The sequence below is a fragment of the Bombina bombina genome, chromosome 5, assembly GCF_027579735.1.
Source record: "Bombina bombina isolate aBomBom1 chromosome 5, aBomBom1.pri, whole genome shotgun sequence".
Taxonomy (NCBI): domain Eukaryota; kingdom Metazoa; phylum Chordata; class Amphibia; order Anura; family Bombinatoridae; genus Bombina; species Bombina bombina.
Window position 1 is genome coordinate 902,171,385 of NC_069503.1, and position 18,327 is coordinate 902,189,711.

The window sequence follows — 18,327 nt, forward strand, 5'->3', positions numbered from 1 at the left end:
ATCAATCAGGAAAGGGCGTCGGTGATCTTGATAGCTCCTGCGTGGCCACGCAGGACTTGGTATGCAGATCTGGTGAATATGTCATCGGCTCCACCATGGAAGCTACCTTTGAGACGAGACCTTCTTGTTCAAGGTCCGTTCGAACATCCGAATCTGGTCTCACTCCAGCTGACTGCTTGGAGATTGAACGCTTGATCTTATCGAAGCGAGGGTTCTCAGATTCTGTTATCGATACTCTTGTTCAGGCCAGAAAGCCTGTAACTAGAAAGATTTACCACAAAATTTGGAAAAAATATATCTGTTGGTGTGAATCTAAAGGATTCCCTTGGGACAAGGTTAAGATTCCTAAGATTCTATCCTTCCTTCAAGAAGGATTGGAAAAAGGATTATCTGCAAGTTCCCTGAAGGGACAGATTTCTGCCTTGTCTGTGTTACTTCACAAAAAGCTGGCAGCTGTGCCAGATGTTCAAGCCTTTGTTCAGGCTCTGGTTAGAATCAAGCCTGTTTACAAACCTTTGACTCCTCCTTGGAGTCTCAACTTAGTTCTTTCAGTTCTTCAGGGGGTTCCGTTTGAACCCTTACATTCCGTTGATATTAAGTTATTATCTTGGAAAGTTTTGTTTTTGGTTGCAATTTCTTCTGCTAGAAGAGTTTCAGAATTATCTGCTCTGCAGTGTTCTCCTCCTTATCTGGTGTTCCATGCAGATAAGGTGGTTTTACGTACTAAACCTGGTTTTCTTCCAAAAGTTGTTTCTAACAAAAACATTAACCAGGAGATTATCGTACCTTCTCTGTGTCCGAAACCAGTTTCGAAGAAGGAACGTTTGTTGCACAACTTGGATGTTGTTCGCGCTCTAAAATTCTATTTAGATGCTACAAAGGATTTTAGACAAACATCTTCCTTGTTTGTTGTTTATTCCGGTAAAAGGAGAGGTCAAAAAGCAACTTCTACCTCTCTCTCTTTTTGGATTAAAAGCATCATCAGATTGGCTTACGAGACTGCCGGACGGCAGCCTCCCGAAAGAATCACAGCTCATTCCACTAGGGCTGTGGCTTCCACATGGGCCTTCAAGAACGAGGCTTCTGTTGATCAGATATGTAGGGCAGCGACTTGGTCTTCACTGCACACTTTTACCAAATTTTACAAGTTTGATACTTTTGCTTCTTCTGAGGCTATTTTTGGGAGAAAGGTTTTGCAAGCCGTGGTGCCTTCCATCTAGGTGACCTGATTTGCTCCCTCCCATCATCCGTGTCCTAAAGCTTTGGTATTGGTTCCCACAAGTAAGGATGACGCCGTGGACCGGACACACCTATGTTGGAGAAAACAGAATTTATGTTTACCTGATAAATTACTTTCTCCAACGGTGTGTCCGGTCCACGGCCCGCCCTGGTTTTTTAATCAGGTCTGATAATTTATTTTCTTTAACTACAGTCACCACGGTATCATATGGTTTCTCCTATGCAAATATTCCTCCTTAACGTCGGTCGAATGACTGGGGTAGGCGGAGCCTAGGAGGGATCATGTGACCAGCTTTGCTGGGCTCTTTGCCATTTCCTGTTGGGGAAGAGAATATCCCACAAGTAAGGATGACGCCGTGGACCGGACACACCGTTGGAGAAAGTAATTTATCAGGTAAACATAAATTCTGTTTTCTGGGCTAAATCGATTTATATATAAACATATTTTATACTCCATAGCCTTGAGGAATTATTTTAATCTTGGGAATTTTGTAAAATAACCGGCAGGCACTGTATTGGACACCTTATTCTCTAGGGGCTTTCCCTAATCATAGGCAGAGTCTCATTTTCGCGCCTGTATTGCGCACTTGTTTTTGAGAAGCATGACATGCAGATGCATGTGTGAGGAGCTCTGATACATAGAAAAGACTTTCTGAAGGCGTCATTTGGTATCGTATTCCCCTTTGGGCTTGGTTGGGTCTCAGCAAAGCAGATACCAGGGACTGTAAAGGGGTTAAATATAAAAACGGCTCCGGTTCCGTTATTTTAAGGGTTAAAGCTTCCAAATTTGGTGTGCAATACTTTTAAGGCTTTAAGACACTGTGGTGAAATTTTGGTGAATTTTGAACAATTCCTTCATACTTTTTCGCAATTGCAGTAATAAAGTGTGTTCAGTTTAAAATTTAAAGTGACAGTAACGGTTTTATTTTAAAACGTTTTTTGTACTTTGTTATCAAGTTTATGCCTGTTTAACATGTCTGAACTGCCAGATAGACTGTGTTCTGAATGTGGGGAAGCCAAGGTCCCTTCTCATTTAAATAGATGTGATTTATGTGACACAAAATTTAGAGAAAATGATGCCCAAGATGATTCCTCAAGTGAGGGGAGTAAGCATGGTACTGCATCATCCCCTCCTTCGTCTACACCAGTCTTGCCCACACAAGAGGCCCCTAGTACATCTAGCGCGCCAATACTCCTTCCTATGCAACAATTAACGGCTGTAATGGATAATTCTATCAAAAACATTTTAGCCAAAATGCCCACTTATCAGCGAAAGCGCGACTGCTCTGTTTTAGAAAATACTGAAGAGCATGAGGACGCTGATGATATTGTTTCTGAAGGGCCCCTACACCAGTCTGAGGGGGCCAGGGAGGTTTTGTCTGAGGGAGAAATTTCAGATTCAGGGAAAATTTCTCAACAAGCTGAACCTGATGTGATTACATTTAAATTTAAGTTGGAACATCTCCGCGCTCTGCTTAAGGAGGTGTTATCCACTCTGGATGATTGTGAGAATTTGGTCATCCCAGAGAAACTATGTAAAATGGACAAGTTCCTAGAGGTCCCGGGGCCCCCCGAAGCTTTTCCTATACCCAAGCGGGTGGCGGACATTGTAAATAAAGAATGGGAAAGGCCCGGTATACCTTTCGTCCCTCCCCCCATATTTAAAAAATTGTTTCCTATGGTCGACCCCAGAAAGGACTTATGGCAGACAGTCCCCAAGGTCGAGGGGGCGGTTTCTACTCTAAACAAACGCACCACTATACCCATAGAAGATAGTTGTGCTTTCAAAGATCCTATGGATAAAAAATTAGAAGGTTTGCTTAAAAAGATGTTTGTTCAGCAAGGTTACCTTCTACAACCAATTTCATGCATTGTCCCTGTCACTACAGCCGCGTGTTTCTGGTTCGATGAGCTAGAAAAGGCGATCACTAGTAATTCTCCTTCTTATGAGGAGATTATGGACAGAATCCGTGCTCTCAAATTGGCTAATTCTTTCACCCTAGACGCCACTTTGCAATTGGCTAGGTTAGCGGCGAAAAATTCTGGGTTTGCTATTGTGGCGCGCAGAGCGCTTTGGTTAAAATCTTGGTCAGCGGATGCGTCTTCCAAGAACAAATTGCTTAACATTCCTTTCAAGGGGAAAACGCTGTTTGGCCCTGACTTGAAAGAGATTATCTCTGATATCACTGGGGGCAAGGGCCACGCCCTTCCTCAGGATAGGTCTTTCAAGGCCAAAAATAAACCTAATTTTCGTCCCTTTCGTAGAAACGGACCAGCCCCAAGTGCTACGTCCTCTAAGCAAGAGGGTAATACTTCTCAAGCCAAGCCAGCCTGGAGACCAATGCAAGGCTGGAACAAGGGAAAGCAGGCCAAGAAACCTGCCACTGCTACCAAGACAGCATGAGATGTTGGCCCCCGATCCGGGACCGGATCTGGTGGGGGGCAGACTCTCTCTCTTCGCTCAGGCTTGGGCAAGAGATGTTCTGGATCCTTGGGCGCTAGAAATAGTCTCCCAAGGTTATCTTCTGGAATTCAAAGGGCTTCCCCCAAGGGGGAGGTTCCACAGGTCTCAATTGTCTTCAGACCACATAAAAAAACAGGCATTCTTACATTGTGTAGAAGACCTGTTAAAAATGGGAGTGATTCATCCTGTTCCATTAGGAGAACAAGGGATGGGGTTCTACTCCAATCTGTTCGTAGTTCCCAAAAAAGAGGGAACGTTCAGACCAATCTTAGATCTCAAGATCCTAAACAAGTTTCTCAAGGTTCCATCGTTCAAAATGGAAACCATTCGAACAATTCTTCCTTCCATCCAGGAAGGTCAATTCATGACCACGGTGGATTTAAAGGATGCGTATCTACATATTCCTATCCACAAGGAACATCATCGGTTCCTAAGGTTCGCATTCCTGGACAAGCATTACCAGTTCGTGGCACTTCCGTTCGGATTAGCCACTGCTCCAAGGATTTTCACAAAGGTACTAGGGTCCCTTCTAGCGGTGCTAAGACCAAGGGGCATTGCAGTAGTACCTTACTTGGACGACATTCTGATTCAAGCGTCGTCCCTTCCTCTAGCAAAGGCTCACACGGACATTGTCCTGGCCTTTCTCAGATCTCACGGATGGAAAGTGAACGTAGAAAAGAGTTCTCTATCTCCCTCAACGAGGGTTCCCTTCTTGGGAACAATAATAGACTCCTTAGAAATGAGGATTTTTCTGACAGAGGCCAGAAAAACAAAACTTCTAAACTCTTGTCAAATACTTCATTCCGTTCCTCTTCCTTCCATAGCGCAGTGCATGGAAGTAATAGGTTTGATGGTAGCGGCAATGGACATAGTTCCTTTTGCGCGCATTCATCTAAGACCATTACAACTGTGCATGCTCAGTCAGTGGAATGGGGACTATACAGACTTGTCTCCGACGATACAAGTAAATCAGAGGACCAGAGATTCACTCCGTTGGTGGCTGTCCCTGGACAACCTGTCACAGGGGATGAGCTTCCGCAGACCAGAGTGGGTCATTGTCACGACCGACGCCAGTCTGATGGGCTGGGGCGCGGTCTGGGGACCCCTGAAAGCTCAGGGTCTTTGGTCTCGGGAAGAATCTCTTCTACCGATAAATATTCTGGAACTGAGAGCGATACTCAATGCTCTCAAGGCTTGGCCTCAGCTAGCAAAGGCCAAGTTCATACGGTTTCAATCAGACAACATGACGACTGTTGCGTACATCAACCATCAGGGGGGAACAAGGAGTTCCCTGGCGATGGAAGAAGTGACCAAAATCATTCAATGGGCGGAGACTCACTCCTGCCACTTGTCTGCAATCCACATCCCAGGAGTGGAAAATTGGGAAGCGGATTTTCTGAGTTGTCAGACATTACATCCGGGGGAGTGGGAACTCCATCCGGAAATCTTTGCCCACATTACTCAACTGTGGGGCATTCCAGACATGGATCTGATGGCCTCTCGTCAGAACTTCAAGGTTCCTTGCTACGGGTCCAGATCCAGGGATCCCAAGGCGACTCTAGTAGATGCACTAGTAGCACCTTGGACCTTCAAACTAGCTTATGTATTCCCGCCGTTTCCTCTCATCCCCAGGCTGGTAGCCAGGATCAATCAGGAGAGGGCATCGGTGATCTTGATAGCTCCTGCGTGGCCACGCAGGACTTGGTATGCAGACCTGGTGAATATGTCATCGGCTCCACCATGGAAGCTACCTTTGAGACGAGACCTTCTTGTTCAAGGTCCGTTCGAACATCCGAATCTGGTCTCACTCCAACTGACTGCTTGGAGATTGAACGCTTGATCTTATCAAAGCGAGGGTTCTCAGATTCTGTTATTGATACTCTTGTTCAGGCCAGGAAGCCTGTAACTAGAAAAATTTACCACAAAATATGGAAAAAATATATCTGTTGGTGTGAATCTAAAGGATTCCCTTGGGACAAGGTAAAAATTTCTAAGATTCTATCCTTTCTTCAAGAAGGATTGGAGAAAGGATTATCTGCAAGTTCCTTGAAGGGACAGATTTCTGCCTTGTCTGTGTTACTTCACAAAAAGCTGGCAGCTGTGCCAGATGTTCAAGCCTTTGTTCAGGCTCTGGTTAGAATCAAGCCTGTTTACAAACCTTTGACTCCTCCTTGGAGTCTCAATTTAGTTCTTTCAGTTCTTCAGGGGGTTCCGTTTGAACCCTTACATTCCGTTGATATTAAGTTATTATCTTGGAAAGTTTTGTTTTTGGTTGCAATTTCTTCTGCTAGAAGAGTTTCAGAATTATCTGCTCTGCAGTGTTCTCCTCCTTATCTGGTGTTCCATGCAGATAAGGTGGTTTTATGTACTAAACCTGGTTTTCTTCCGAAAGTTGTTTCTAACAAAAACATTAACCAGGAGATAGTCGTGCCTTCTTTGTGTCCGAATCCAGTTTCAAAGAAGGAACGTTTGTTGCACAATTTGGATGTTGTTCGCGCTCTAAAATTCTATTTAGATGCTACAAAGGATTTTAGACAAACATCTTCCTTGTTTGTTGTTTATTCTGGTAAAAGGAGAGGTCAAAAAGCAACTTCTACCTCTCTCTCTTTTTGGATTAAAAGCATCATCAGATTGGCTTATGAGACTGCCGGACGGCAGCCTCCTGAAAGAATCACAGCTCATTCCACTAGGGCTGTGGCTTCCACATGGGCCTTCAAGAACGAGGCTTCTGTTGATCAGATATGTAAGGCAGCGACTTGGTCTTCACTGCACACTTTTACCAAATTTTACAAGTTTGATACTTTTGCTTCTTCTGAGGCTATTTTTGGGAGAAAGGTTTTGCAAGCCGTGGTGCCTTCCATTTAGGTGACCTGATTTGCTCCCTCCCTTCATCCGTGTCCTAAAGCTTTGGTATTGGTTCCCACAAGTAAGGATGACGCCGTGGACCGGACACACCTATGTTTGAGAAAACAGAATTTATGTTTAACTGATAAATTACTTTCTCCAACGGTGTGTCCGGTCCACGGCCCGCCCTGGTTTTTTAATCAGGTCTGATAATTTATTTTCTTTAACTACAGTCACCACGGTATCATATGATTTCTCCTATGCAAATATTCCTCCTTTACGTCGGTCGAATGACTGGGGAAGGCGGAGCCTAGGAGGGATCATGTGACCAGCTTTGCTGGGCTCTTTGCCATTTCCTGTTGGGGAAGAGAATATCCCACAAGTAAGGATGACGCCGTGGACCGGACACACCGTTGGAGAAAGTAATTTATCAGGTAAACATAAATTCTGTTATTCTGTAGGACATAAAAGCATAAGGTATTTTGTTTTTATTTTATAAAGACAATGGCTTTCTAACTTTAAAGGGACTTGAAACACAAAAATGTTCTTTCATGATTCAGAAAGAGCATACCATTTTAAACAACTTTCCAATTTACTTCTATTTATTTTGCTTCCTTCTCTTGTTATCCTTTGCTGAAAGATTTATCTAGGAAAGCTCAGGAGTAGCAAAGAACCTAGGTTCTAGCTGCTGATTGGTGGCTGCATATATATACAGATTATCATTGGCTCACCCATGTGTTCAGTCAGCAACCAGTAGTGCATTGCTGCTCCTTCAACAAAGCCTACCAAGAGGACAAAGAAAAATTGATAATAGGAGCAAATTGGAAAGTTGCTTAAAATTGCATGCTCTATCTGAATCATGAAAGAAAAACATTGGGTTTCATATCCCTTTAATTGAAAAATATATTTAACATTACAATTAACACATCTTTGATTTTCGTGTAAAACGGAAAGAATGATTTATCTCAGGGTTTTACAAATCATGGGAGCCAAGGCACCACAGATCCTAGAATTTTAGTTCTGAACTCCTGTTTTTTGGTATATTGTAAAACTTGGTATTTTTTGCTGTATGTTACTTTTCTTTTATGCAGGCGATGAGAGTCCACTATCCATTATTCCTGGGAATTACTCTTCCCTGCCACTAGGAGGAGGCAAAGATTCCCAAACCCCAAGAACTCTATAAAACCCCGTACCTCAGTCTTGTCTTCCTCTGCTGGAGAAGGTTGAAGAATGAAGATGGGCATTTGATTCATCAGCGAGAGGGGTTCTCTGACCGAGCTGTGGCCCATTTCTCCTTAGAGTACAGTGATTGTTAGAGGGATGTATAGGTTGGGATCTAGTCACAAGCCTTTCCACAGGTGTCGCAGGGACTTGTCCTTTGCCTTCTTCTGTTGGTTCGTCAATATACTCCTATTCCAAATCCTCTGCTGTTATATTTCAGTACTGGTTTTGGCTTCCTACTGGTTTCCTCCAGTAGCAGAGTGCCTATTGGTAAGTACTTTATTTTTAATTTTATATTTGACACTCTATAAGCCTGCTAGGTTGTTGTTATATGTATTTTATTATATATGTACACTCACCAGCCACTTACCGGCTTGGGCCCTCTTTTTCCTTCAGAACTGCCTTAATTCTTTGTGGCATAGATTCAACAAGGTGTTGTAAACATTCCTCAGAGATTTTGGTCCATATTGACATGATAGCATCACGCAGTTGCTGCAGATTTGTTGACTGCACATCCACGATGCAAATCTCCCGTTCCACCACATCCAAAAGGTGCTCTATTGGATTGAGATGTGGTGACTGTGGAGGTCATTGGAGCACAGTGAACTCATTGTTACACCAGATTCTTACCCTACCATCTGAATGTTGCATCTGAAATCGAGACTGATCAGACCAGGCAAAGTTTTTCCAATCTTCTATTGTCCAATAGAAGAATTGTAGCCTCAGTTTCCTGTTCTTAGCTGACAGGAGTGGCAACCGGTGTAGTCTTCTGCTGATGTAGCCCATCTGCTTCAAGGTTTTATGTGTTTTGCAGGCAGTGAAAGTAAGTTATTTATCTATCTTACCACTAGAGACCAGAAGTTTGCTATTATTGGGCAGGACCACCAAACATGTATATTCTCCACATTCTCTCCAGCATCTGTCGGTAGCAGTAGGAAAGATCATCTATTCTGTTTGTAGTTAAATACCAACTTAACAATACTTTATAATTGGTTTCTAGAATTGATGCTGAGATGGATGCCTTAGCCGTGCGTTGGAATATGGTATTCCAGTCTTTTTTAGAGGGTGGTGACATAAGTTCTCGGAGCCATGTATTAGTATATGAGGGTAGTTAGGATGGCATGGGTGTGATTAACAATTTTATATATCAATGATTATGTGCCCCTAATTGTAAGGTTCACTGAGCATAGGATTTCGAATGAGAGTTCCTGTCTGGTTATGTTATGTTAGGGTGTGTAGAATAAAAATGTTTTAGATAACTAAACCAGCTCGTAAATATTTCTAGGTCATTTTCAATTAATTCTGCTCATAGTATCAACATATCAAAAATGTTCATGAAATGGCAAAGAGTCGTCTGTAAGAATAGGTGTGTAGGCAAGGTTGAGAGAGTATTTGGTTTTTTATGTGTTGTACTTACTCATGCTTCATGCATCATCGTTTTAAATGGTGTTTGCTCAGAGATGTTGAATGAGTCATCCCCAGTGCAATACAAGGCACATCCTGCTTTGTGAGCATACACTGTTTAAATTGCTAATGCATGAAATATAGTTAAATATGCTTCACCTCTACTTTCACACTAAGGGGCCGATTTACTATGCCCCCAATGGGGCCAACTCGCCCTGTTTCGGCGTGAGCCTTCAGGCTCGCCGGAAACAGGAGTTAAGCAGCTGTCTTAAGACCACTGCTACTTAACTGGATCTGCCGCCTCTGAGCGGCGTACAGCAATCAACCCGATCAAATACGATCGGGTTGATTGCCACCCCCTAGCGGCCGATTGGCTGCAAATCTGCAGGGGGCAGCATTGCACAAGCAGTTCACTAGAACTGCTTGTGCAATGCTGAATGCAGACAGCGTATACTGTCCGCTTTCAGCGATGTCTGGCTGCAGTGTATCATGTCCGCCAGGCTTTGTTAAATCGTCCCCTATGTCTCTCACCTTTTGTCTATGTCTCTCACCTTTTGTCTTTTTAGATGGGGATTTCTAAAACATTTTTGTAGCAAGTGCCCCTGCAGGTACACAATTTTTCAATAATTACCAAATTGCATCATGTAAATATTGTTGATTTAAAACTATAATCTGAGCACAACTATGAGTAGGTCTTAGATATTTCTGATTTTAAGAAACTTCGCTTTAGATCAATAAACCAGAGGACATATATGGGCTAAATCTTGATGAACCTATGTCCAGAGATGCCCTGAAGTTCTGGCACCTGGGAATGCTGGATTCACAGCTCTCCCTTGCGTGTATGTTCCCGCCTAGCTGCAGTGTCACTAAGGACCAGCCAGGCTCATCACTGTGTATTCTTTTGCTTCATTTCATGGAATGGGGACTATTGATCTATTGATAAGCACCATGAGGTCTCACTGAAATTGCAACGAAAAGGAGCACTTTACGTTGGTGAATGAGCAGCCTATGGTAATGGAATAACCTCTACATTTATAAGTATAACATTTAAAATAACTTGTGTGTGGCATCTTTTTTGTATTTTGGAGAATGACCTCCGCACTAAAAGTATGTTTTTTTAAATAATATTGAGATTTAGTTTATTCTTTTTGCATTTAGCCTAAAGGTCAGTCTAGTCAAAATTAAACTTTCCAGATTAAGATAGGGCAGACCATTTTAAACAAATTTCCAATTGACTTTTATCATCAAATTTGCTTTGTTCTCTTGGTATTCTTTGTTGAAAGCTAAACCTTGGTAGGCTCATATGCTAATGTACATCACAGCTAGACAGTGCTAGTTCATGTGTGTCATATAGATAACATTGTTCTCACTCTCATGACGTTAAAAGTCAGCACTGATTGGCTAAAATACAAGTCTGTAAAAAGAACTAAGATAAGGGTCAGTCTGCAGAGGCTTAGATGCAAGGTAATAGCAGAGGTACAAAGTGTATTAATATAACAGTGTTAGTTATGCAAAACCGGGGAATGAGTAATAAAGGGATTATCTATCTTTTTAAATAATAAACATTCTGGAGCAGACTGTCCCTTTAATTTTACATTCTTTACACAGCTTCTCTGGCTTACATTTTTGGTATTGCACACTTCACAGTGAAACATTTTATTTGTGATATTTGATTAAGGCACTTTATCTGGTACTTTTATTGCGGCACGCGTTTTATAATTGTCCTAAAAAGGAGGTAAATAAGTACAGTAAGAAAGCAGCTCACGCAGGGAAACTACTCACAACCTGGCCTGATGTGGCTGATGAATAGTGGAAATGAGAAACCATGATTTCAATGTATCTGGTTAAACAAATAATAATAGAAAAAATGTCACACCCTTGAGTACCCCTTGCTAATATTTCCATTACAGCAGGGCTTGACAAACGCAGTAGTCAGGGAGCCACTGGCTCCTAGAATTTTACACCTGCCTCCTAACTTTTGGAGTTGTTCTCCATACATCTTAATACAGATACTGCTGTCTGGCTCCTTTATTTTAAACAGATTTGTTGGCCCCTGCATTACACCCAGGTTACTTGTACCACAGGTTGAGAAATGATGATGGTTAAAAGAATTCAGCAGTTTCCTTGCAACAATTTCCCTCACTGTGCCTGGTTCTCAATCACAATGCTCTCAATGGTATGTCATTTACTTTTATCCTGCTCTCTGTAGGATAATCAACTTTGCAGTATTTTCTTTGTTCTCTGTCTCAACATTTATTCTGGCTCCCAAGAAAAAAAAAATAGATATACATAATTGTGTTTGGGAACATTTTAAGATTCTGTCATGGAAATGATAAGACGTAAAAGAAAAATGTTACCTTTTGCTAAAACAGCAGCTAGGGTGGAAAGTTTTTATTTACAAACATGTTGGATGATCAGCAGGTAGACTGAGCCAGTAAGTAGTCTTTTATTATCAAGCTTAAAGGGACAGTCTAGTCCAAAACAAACTTTCATTATTCAGATAGCGCATGTCATTTTAAACAATTTTCCAATTTACTTCTATCACCAATTTTGTTTTGTTCTCTTGGTATTCATAGATGAAAGCTAAATCTTGGAGGTTCATATGCTAATTTCTAAGCCCTTGAAGGCCGCCTCTTAGCTCACAGCATTTTGACAGTTTTTCACCACTAGAGGGTGTTAGTTCATGTGTTTCATGTAGCTAACACTGTGCTCACGCATGTGGAGTTCCTAGGAGCCAGCACTGATTGGCTAAAATTCAAGTCTGTCAAAAGAACTGAAATAAGGGGCAGTTTGCAGAGGCTTAGATACAAGATAATGACAGAGGTAAAAAGTGTATTAATATAACTTTGTTGGTTATGCAAAACTAGGTAATGGGTAATAAAGGGATTATCTATCTTTTAAAGCAATAAATATTCTGGTGTAGACTATCCCTTTAAGGACCTGCAGCACCTGTCCGTTATATGGTCTTATAATATCAAAGACCAAACCTATGAGCCTGCTGCCCTGGTCAGCTATATGTCTATTATCAGACAACCAATCAACCCCTTGGCCTTGCAGCCCTTGTGAGTTATTTGCCCATAGCAGGACTTAGATCAGACCTATAGTCATATGCCATACTACAGTCTGCATTCCTACTGTAATGCTCTGTGCACATCACACCTAGAATTAAACTGTATATCATCGTATCATTACCATATGCCCACATCATACCCCAGGGGAGGCCCCTGAAGCATCTGTCTGACATTTACTCACGTCAAACTTTATGGTCCTGCAGACCTATATGACAACCTAATATTAGACTAACGGATCTTGCCTTAAAGGGATACTAAACCCATTTTTTTTCTTTCATGATTCAGATAGAGCATGAGATTTTAAGCACCTTTCTAATTTACTCCTATTATCAATTGTTCTTTGTTCTCATGCTATCTTGATTTGAAAAAGCAGTACTGTAAGCTTTAGAGCTGGACCATTTTTTGTTCAGCAACTGGGTAGCACTTGCTGATTTGTGGCTAAATGTAGCAAACCAATCAGCAAGCTCTACCAAGGTACAGAACTAAAAATGGGCCGGCTCCTGACCTTTTATTACTGCCTTTTTAAATCAAGATAACACGAGAACAAAGAAAAATTGATAATAGGAGTAAATTAGAAAGTTGCTTAAAATTGTATGCTCTATCTGAATCATGACAGAAAAAAATGTGGGGTTAGTAAAGTATGCCTTTAAAGTTTAAATACTGACTCTCTGTGCCTGCTTTTTCCCAGTTGTGTGCTGCCAGTCTGTACATTAAGAGGGAAAATGAGGCAAGCACCGTTCCTGGTTGCTAAGTGCATGACAGCCAGGCAGAACTGAAAAAAATAGAATGCAATAATCAGTTCCACCCAAAGAAGTGCTTTCACCTCCCTCTGAGCCCCCCTCAATTGCCCCTTTAACTTATCTAACCAGTAGGTTCTTATACTTCGACTGTCTGCAAAGTCCAAGCAGTGGTTTTCCTCAGGGCCCTTTTAGTGGACGCACCACCTGGCTGATTTTACTGACTGCATTGATAAAATGTATGCCTATATTAAGCTAACTATGTTTAGTATTAAATGTTTTTAATGATTTTTGCTTAAATTATTATTCAATAAATTTATGTTAAATTATGCAATTAATGTGTGCTTTGAATACATTTAAAAATTACAGAAAACATAATAATATTGCAACGTATAATACTGCTTCTACCAAACTACTTCATATTACCACTGTGGAGAACACTTTTCAAGAATTCATTATCAGAGTATTATTTAATTTTCATTTACATATCTTTTCTACCTTAAAGGGGTGTTTGTAAAAACACAAACTACTTGCTTTACAGTTTGTATTTCCCTTTTTGCAAATAGTTTTTTTTGTTTTTTTGTTTTTTTTCTTTTACATTTGGAAGCTCAGTTATCAGACACAAATGGGATAGTCAATTTAAAATAACAGGAAGAGGAAGTTCTTAACCTGCGCATCACACTGCATCCTCTTTGAATCCTCAAGCTATCTGGTTCCTTTGTGTGGACAACTGGTATTTTGACCACTGTTGATGGATGAACTCAGTATACATTTTGTTTCACCAAAAAAAAAATTACCTTGTATTTTTTGTTTGTTTTAAATTAAAATAGTTGTTCTTTACGGTGCATTATTGCTCTAATCTTCATCATATGCCATTATTGAGGTGAAAGCAATCCACGAAGAGATTCCCCAGCATAATTACAAATGCTGCATTATTTGTTTTTCTTTTATCAAATGTACTTTGTATTATTGGTATCCTTTGTCTATGTATAATCGGGAGCAACCATGCGCTACTGGATCTAGCTGGTGATTGGTTGCTACACATATCTGTCTCTTGTAATTGTCTCACCAGATGTTTTCACCTAGCTTTCAGTTTCTGCATTTCTGCTCTGGAGCGAAATTTAACGCCCAGTAATATACAAGTAAAAGTGCAATAATAATAAAATGCTGTATCCCTTTATATAATTTTATTTGTGCACTTTTATGTCCCTTTAAATCAGGGGTTTTCAAACCAGTCGCCCGGCCTCCCTAACATGTCAGATTTTCAGGGTTATCTTGGTGGAGACCAGGATAACAACAACAGTTCATAATCAGCTGATTATTTTGCTTGTTCTCCAGTTAAGATATCCTGAAAATCTAGCCTGTTAGGGATTCAGGAGGCCTGAGGGGATATTTGAAAACCATTGCTTTAAATCTAACAACTACAATTCTCTCAATAAGCTGAGACTAATACTCATTCCAGTCTGGATGACCTATACACTACCGTCTGGTTGAAGAATAACAGAACTGTCGTAGATGCATTCCTGCAAATCAGTTGTGTGTTATTACAGTTTACAAGAATTATTCAGTTCACTGAATTTTATGTCCTTTTGTAAAGGTTTGCGTTATATTCTGTGGTAAATATGGATACTGACGTCCAGACTCCTTTCTGAAAGCCCAAGTTACATATAGAAAGGAAATAAATTACGCTCAATACTTTATTCTTGGATATACTTTACCAGTTTAATATTTTTAATGTTTGCAAACTTGAAAACTTCGATAAAGATTCCTTGGAAAATAATGAAATGCTGTTTCTGTCTTGTAGGTTGCTAATGTACCGAACAGACTGAAAACGTGGGAAGACGTTTATCCGCCCTATTACTTTCTGCTGAAACCTGTCATTTTAGCCTTTTGTTACTGGTAGGTATATTTATGATTTATATAAGATGTACTACACATTAAGAGTAACCTGGTATATGTCATGATAATTTGCTATGAATAGTGCAGAGGAAAAAATGAAATAGCTCTTATGTATATACGGATTACAGGTCAGACAAGATCCAGTTAATGAAACACATAGCAGTCATTCTGAGGGAGTTTTCTTATGTCAAGGAGGATAAGACTCATCTAGACTTTACATATTATGTTCCCTAAGTGCTAAGAATTTAAACCAGGTAGGAGCTGGGCAACAAAAAGTTAATTTGTGGCTTTATATATATATATATATATATATATATATATATAAATATATATATACAGGTGGCCCTCGTTTTACAACTGTTCAATTTACACCGTTTCAGAATAACAACCTTTTTTTCCAGTCATGTGACTGCTATTGAAAAGCATTGAGAAGCAGTGCATTTATTAAAATAGCCAGTAGGTGTAGATGTCCGCTTGTGTTGCAGCAAAGCCAAGCAAGCTGAAATTAATCAGTTTAACCAGACCTGAGCTATCGAGCAGATTTCAAAGGAACAAGATCTTACTGTCTATAAATCAGTCCAGATTGGAATGCATAGAACGAACTGTTTGCAGAAAAATGCAAGTGAAGTCTGTGTTGTGTGATTATTTTATTAGGTTTATAATGCTGTTTAGCAAATGTTTTTGTTCATTTAACTTAGTTTAATTATATATTCTGTGATGTGTGATTATTTTATTAGGTTTATATTGCTGGTTAGCATTTCAAGTCTTCATTTCAAAACTTTAAAAATAATGTATTAGGTGTTACTTATGACAATTTTGGGAGGGGCCTGGAACCTATCTCCCTCACTTCCCATTGACTTACATTATAAACTGGGTTTCAATTTACAACGGTTTAGATTTACAACCATTCCTTCTGGAACCTAACCCCGGTGTAAACTGAGGGCTACCTGTATATATATATATATATATATATATATATATATATATATATATATATATATATATATATATATATATATATAGATATATATAGATATATATAAATTGCAATCTTTATAAACACAAAAGACTAATTACATTTCTTTTAGCTTGCAGCTTAGTTGATTAAAATTCACACACTTCTTTTGACTTTTAAAAGAAAAAAAAACACTTATTTCAATTACATATGTTGTAGCTTGTATGTATATATTTTTTTTCCCTTTCACCTTTAGGGATAATATGTTGTATTATGTGGTTAACCTCCATATATGCCTAAAAGGCATGTTCTGATATTTGACAAATGCATTCTTACATAGAGGAATGATTGTACAATTCAAGTTACAAGTTTGAAAGTTGATGGGTGTTTAAAGGGACATTAAACTCAAAAGTGAATTTCTCATAAAATGTACTCAGCATTAGAAATAAGCAAAAAATATACAATGCACCTAATTATTTATCTTGGATGCTTTTTCCTTTAATTAAACTAATAAATTGTAGTGTTTCCACTCCCCCAATGAGGATGAAGTGCAGGACACTGACACTCCTACATGCTGCTTAATGATTGGTTGATATGTGCAATAGCTTGTTTATCTCTCTCCCTAATTCGTCACAGAACAAAAAGTAAAATCAACAACATTCAAGAGGCTGTCCAGGGACTTCAGAACAATGCAGTTTTAAATTATTTGAAAGAATTTATTTTGGCAATGCAGTGCATTTCTCATGTTTCAGACAGAGAATAGAATTTTTAAAAAGTTTCCAATGTTCTTCTATTAGCAAATTTGCTATGTTTTTGTGTTGTTCTTTGTTGAAGAGATATCTAGATAGATAGCATGCATGTCTGCAGCACTACATGACAGGTAATAGTGCTGCCGTCTAGTGCTCTTGCTAATGTATAACATTCATGCAAAACTGCTGCCATATAGTGCTGCAGGCACGTGCACACACCTGAACTTACCTTCCTGCCTTTCAACAAAGGATAACAAGAAAACTAAGAAAATTTGATACTAGAAATACATTGGAAAGTTGTTTAAAATCGTATCTTGAATCATGAAAGAATGTTTTTGGGTTTTATGTCCCTTTAAAATCTGTGTATACATTCACAGTACACTATAACAAGCTATGTCATTGTCCAAGATTAACATGGATCAAGTGTTCAATTCTAGTTTGTATTTATTGTACTCCCTAGAGCGCTGAAGAATTACACAGTAAAATAATGATGTTGATTATAATAATTCAAAGCAATGGCTTTTCTTCCACTGAAGCAAGGCAAAAGCAATTGGCCATTACTCTTAAAATGTTACTCTGGTTTTCATTTCTCCAACATAGGTGTGTCCGGTCCACGGCGTCATCCTTACTTGTGGGATATTCTCTTCCCCAACAGGAAATGGCAAAGAGCCCAGCAAAGCTGGTCACATGATCCCTCCTAGGCTCCGCCTACCCCAGTCATTCTCTTTGCCGTTGTACAGGCAACATCTCCACGGAGATGGCTTAGAGTTTTTTAGTGTTTAACTGTAGTTTTTATTATTCAATCAAGAGTTTGTTATTTTAAAATAGTGCTGGTATGTACTATTTACTCTGAAACAGAAAAGAGATGAAGATTTCTGTTTGTATGAGGAAAATGATTTTAGCAACCGTTACTAAAATCCATGGCTGTTCCACACAGGACTGTTGAGAGGAATTAACTTCAGTTGGGGGAACAGTGAGCAGTCTTTTGCTGCTTGAGGTATGACACATTCTAACAAGACGATGTAATGCTGGAAGCTGTCATTTTCCCTATGGGATCCGGTAAGCCATTTTTATTCACACAGTAAATAAGGGCTTCACAAGGGCTTATTAAGACTGTAGACATTTTCTGGGCTAAATCGATCATATTTACACATATTTAGCCTTGAGGAATCATTTAATCTGGGTATTTTTTGTAAAATAATATCGGCAGGCACTGTTTTAGACACTTTATTCTATTGGGGCTTTCCCTAATCATAGTCAGAGCCTCATTTTCGCGCCGGTATGGCGCACTTGTTTTTGAGAACAGCATGACATGCAGCTGCATGTGTGTGGAGCTCTGATACATAGAAAAGTCTTTCTGAAGGCATTATTTGGTATCGTATTCCCCTTTGGGCTTGGTTGGGTCTCAGCAAAGCAGATTCCAGGGACTGTAAAGGGGTTAAATATAAAAACGGCTCCGGTTCCGTTATTTTAAGGATTAAAGCTTCCAAATTTGGTGTGCAATACTTTTATGGCTTTAAGACACTGTGGTGAAATTTTGGTGAATTTTGAACAATTCCTTCATACTTTTTCGCAATTGCAGTAATAAAGTGTGTTCAGTTTAAAATTTAAAGTGACAGTAACGGTTTTATTTTAAAACGTTTTTTGTGCTTTGTTATCAAGATTATGCCTGTTTAACATGTCTGAACTACCAGATAGATTGTGTTCTGACTGTGGGGAAGCCAAGGTTCCTTCTCATTTAAAT

The 18,327-nt window shown here is 39.7% G+C and overlaps 1 protein-coding gene across 3 annotated transcripts in view; it reads left to right on the forward strand.

Moving 5' to 3' along the window:
- FAM110B (family with sequence similarity 110 member B) overlaps positions 1-18,327 on the forward strand; it is a 433,945-nt gene that overhangs the window by 293,347 nt on the left and 122,271 nt on the right. For all 3 annotated transcript variants that reach the window (XM_053715058.1, XM_053715060.1, XM_053715059.1), the window contains one exon: positions 14,785-14,879. The gene's annotated coding sequence lies outside the window, so the exon portion shown is untranslated. The remainder of the gene's footprint in view (positions 1-14,784; positions 14,880-18,327) is intronic.